This window comes from Ailuropoda melanoleuca, chromosome 2 (genome assembly GCF_002007445.2).
Source record: "Ailuropoda melanoleuca isolate Jingjing chromosome 2, ASM200744v2, whole genome shotgun sequence".
NCBI classification, from domain to species: domain Eukaryota; kingdom Metazoa; phylum Chordata; class Mammalia; order Carnivora; family Ursidae; genus Ailuropoda; species Ailuropoda melanoleuca.
The window spans coordinates 85,701,427-85,705,497 of NC_048219.1; the positions used below are offsets into that span (position 1 = coordinate 85,701,427).

Below are 4,071 nucleotides of genomic sequence, written 5' to 3' on the forward strand. Positions count from 1 at the left end.
TTGATGTAAAGTTCCATGATTAATTACTTGCGTATAACACCCAGTGCTCCATGCAATACGTGCCCTCCTTAATACCCACCACCAGCCTATCCCATTCCCCCACCCCTCTCCCCTCTAAAGCACGAGTTTTTTTCCCAGAGCAGAAAATTAACTAGATACAAAGATGTAGAGTGAATTGATGACCTTCTTCAGTACTAGTGAACAGCTTCAACAGTAGGCCTTGACTCTTTGCATTTAAAGCATATTTGTATTTGGGAGTTTTTAATTTTGGGGGAACATTGTATGCATTTTCACTTTAGCATGTTTGTGTTCAACTGCCTTTATAGTATATGGTTACCAAGGCTTCTGGACTAGTCAATATCCCCATAATTTCATGCTGAAAACTAGTACAGTTTTATAAATCAACAACCAACCAATACACAAGGTTCTTATGGTTTTCTCATTGTCCTAAGGAACCGAAGTATACTGTGTCAATTACGTACTTCAAATCCTAGACAGTCACATAAAAAGTATTTAAGATAATTAACTTATGAGAAAATATTCAACTTCGACAGGAATCAAATAACAAAGATAAAAATTATTATAATCATTGCATTAAAAAAAGAAATATTGCAGATCATGACTAAATTTTTAGTGTCCATCGAATCCAAAACTTTGGATTTGCTAGATATGTTTTCTCAAGATCGTGTAATGTTACTATGAGCCAGCTCACCTGTAACTTCAAAAGCCCCAACCCTTTTTCTCCACCACCTAGGGGATACTGTCACAAACTCAGCCCAGCCTCTTCTTGTGCCACCGGCCAGGTGATCTGTTTTATTGCATGACCCTCCTGGCAGAGCAACTTTCCAGCATGTTATGTGCATTAAGGGCCTCCTGCTTCTCTACGACCAATGCAGGTAAGTGGTTTGCTTTGTTCTTTGGCTTCTAGAGCCATGATTAGCGTCAGCTTTGTTTCCCCAGAAGTCGTCAGGTGCTGTTAAATTCAGTAACTTTTCTCCCACTACCCTACACTTGACTCCACTCAAATATTATATTCCCTAAACCTTCACTTTCTGAGTAGATCCTTGACCCTTTCCATTCATGACCCCCAGGCAGCATCATTAAGAATATTATTAATATCATGTGGCTTCAGATGCAATGGTCCCCTACCCTGGGCCTTCCTGACCTGAGGGCAAAACTATCTGCAGTGAGAATGGACATTTCCAACCTTTATCCAAACATCATTGATCCCTCTAAGCCCACACTTACGTGGAGGACAGAGACCGTGAGGGCGGCTCCAAGGTCGAGGCTAGGCATCTGGGGCAGAGCCTCATGGTCACATCCTCCTCCTCCTGGAATTGGTGCTTCCCAGCAGTTCAAACCAACCCCGCTCCATCCTGTGGGGCTCCTCGGCAGGTGCACAGGTTCACTGTGGCCTAAGTTACTCTCTTAGTCCTCCTTCCTCAACTCAGGCACCTCCTTGCAGAGTCCAAAGCTGCTGTACGTATTCCGTGGTCTCCCCTGATTTCTCTGAATTCAACTTGTCCTTCTTCTTACCTCCTGTGCCAACCACCTGCTCCACCATTGCCTTGGCCATCTTTGGGTTATTCTCATCCTCCAAACCTGCTGCTTTCCTGTCTTCCATCGGCTCCCTCCATTCTCTATTTCCAATGTGGGCTCAGCTCAGGCTCCTGCAGGAGACACGCAGAGAAGAGACCAAGTCAGGTCTCAGCAGCAGTCCCCAGGGCTGCTTAACAGGCACCTCAGTCCCTCATGCACTCACAGAATCTGAGCAGGAGGTGACTTTGGAGAATTTGAATAACAACCTTATCTTACAGATGAGGAAACTGAGGCCCGGAGAGATTAAGACATTGCCCCAAACTCCTTCATCACTTGATGGCTGCAGAGCCCCCACACTGGCCTTGGCTGCAAGCTTCCCTGTCGAGGCTCCTAACATGCCCTCCAGAAACCCACAACAGAATTTCAGGGGACACTGAAATTAAAAGTTCCCCTTAAAAATGCATAAGTAATTTTCAGGAGACCTTGGATTAAATGTAAGCATTTCCACTGTTAAAAACACCAGAAGGCCTATTTGGGGACAAATCTTTTCTCACAGAGATATAGTTCTCTTCCTTTTATTCACTTTTAAATCACTGGCTAAGAGACCAGCATCACAGAACACAAGTGTATTACATAACACTCATCATGATCACAAATAAAATGCACTTACGTGATTAGCGATCAGATGTCTGACTCCTGTGCCAACATGCATTTTCCTGAGAGCTGGCATCGGTCTGCCTTGCTCACCCCATGTCCCCAGTGCCTCCACGACAGCCTGCCAGGTGAAACATTCAGTAAATACTTGTCAACTGGATAAATAACAGTTACCAGGAATGACGAACTTTTACTGATCTCCAGTCCCAACCATATTTCTGTTCCAACCCTATCCCGGGTCTGTGCTGAAGCGATAAAAGCACAGCCTTCAGAGAAGCTGTCCAAGAGTCCAATACCAGCTTCACCACAGGTCACATACGCTTTACCGGATCATTTAATTATCTCTTTGAGCATATGTATCTCCTGTATGATAGAAAATGTATACTATAAATTAGGAAAGCCAGCATGAGCCACTGGAAAGTTAGATGTGAACTGGGATACCATGCAGCAGACAGGGCTCCAGTCCCTGGGCACCTGCTGCAGAGCTAAAGGACACCTGCATCAGAGTCACTGTGGTGCTTGTTAGAATCCCCTGGGAATAAGGCGAAGAAGCTGCATTTCAGACAAAAACTCCAAGGAGATTCTCATGTATGGAAAAAGCCCATTGTAAACAAAGAGCCTAGGATGGAGATTCTGACAGCCCCAGTGCTCACAAGACCGACTCTGCTTTGAGCAGACCAAGTCCCTCATCCAAGGTGGCTTTCAACAGAGAAAGGGGACATTTCTGGGAAGGGCTCCTACTTGATGTGGGTCCTGCTTCCGTGATTTGGGCTTTTAGGGTGTTTCCTCCTCGGCTCCAATTGCTGGGGGATGTCAGCCCTCATGGGAGTCATTTCTTTATGAAGACCTCTGTCATTTATTCTCCCCCTGGAGAAGAGACAGCAGAGATCAGTTCTGGGCTCCACAGTTCTAGCCTTCCTCCTAAGCCACCTGGGTAAACTGAAAGCATCATGACAGACACAAATCAGGGTCAGGGAAGAGGAGGATCCCAGAGGAGTGAGATGGTGAGGGCAGCCCCTCCTGGGAGAGAGAACCACAACAAGATCACTATCAGGCCACTTCGTGTGGGGACGACATAATGACCAATTCTGTGAGCAGAGAACCCAGCCTCGTCATTCCAGACTCCTGAGCTATAGGACTGCGAAGTAACATATGCTCTTCGTTGCTTTAAACCACCGGGTTTCTAATTTGTTCATACGATCAGTAGAGAACTAGTTCAGATGCTTATCTCTACTCTCCTGGTTTTTTAATCTTTAGAAACATATAGGTTGATCTCCATAAAGAAAAAAAATTGGTAATGCCTTGAGATCCTGGGCAGGTGGGTGGGGGCGGAGCCAGGGCCAGAAGCAGAATTGTGGGGGCAGCGGAAGCTCTGGCCTCTGCGGACTGAGTGTGCGGAAGAGAATCTCCCTGATTTTTCAGAGGCTCTTCAGGTTCTCCTCTCTCATTCGGTCTGCAGGCTCAGTGCCCTTGAGGAGCAACACTGGTGTTCCAGCAGTGGCATCTGATAAGGAGCTGGATCCTGTACAAAAACTCTTCATGGACATAGTTAGAGACTACAGAACGAAGCTTCTGGAGGACCCGCTGATACTGGCCCAGAGCACCAGCAAGACCTAGAGAGGGAGCTCTCCAAGCTTAAGCAAACATATGCTGGAGCAGACATGAACACGTGCCCGGACTTCGAATATGAATCCTAAACTTGAAGTCATCGAAAAGCCCCAGTCCTGAAGAAATAATGTAACATTTATTTGGTAATTTGACCTAGATTCGTTGTACAACTGGATCAGAATAAACATACATTTCTGTCACATGTTCTTTGAATTCCGATTCCAAATGAATGATTTAGTGATGTTGGGTGTAAAAAAAAAAAAAAAGAAA

The 4,071-nt window shown here is 45.4% G+C and overlaps 1 long non-coding RNA gene and 1 pseudogene across 1 annotated transcript; one reads left to right on the forward strand and one right to left on the reverse strand.

Moving 5' to 3' along the window:
- Positions 1-1,501: 1,501 nt before the first annotated feature.
- LOC109488394 lies at positions 1,502-3,218 on the reverse strand. Its single transcript, XR_004620816.1, has 3 exons — positions 2,935-3,218; positions 2,210-2,314; positions 1,502-1,670 (listed from the first exon to the last, which is right to left on the reverse strand). It is a non-coding gene; the product is annotated as an uncharacterized LOC109488394 (long non-coding RNA).
- A 53-nt stretch (positions 3,219-3,271) lies between these two features.
- LOC100472064 lies at positions 3,272-3,921 on the forward strand (annotated as a pseudogene).
- Positions 3,922-4,071: the final 150 nt, after the last annotated feature.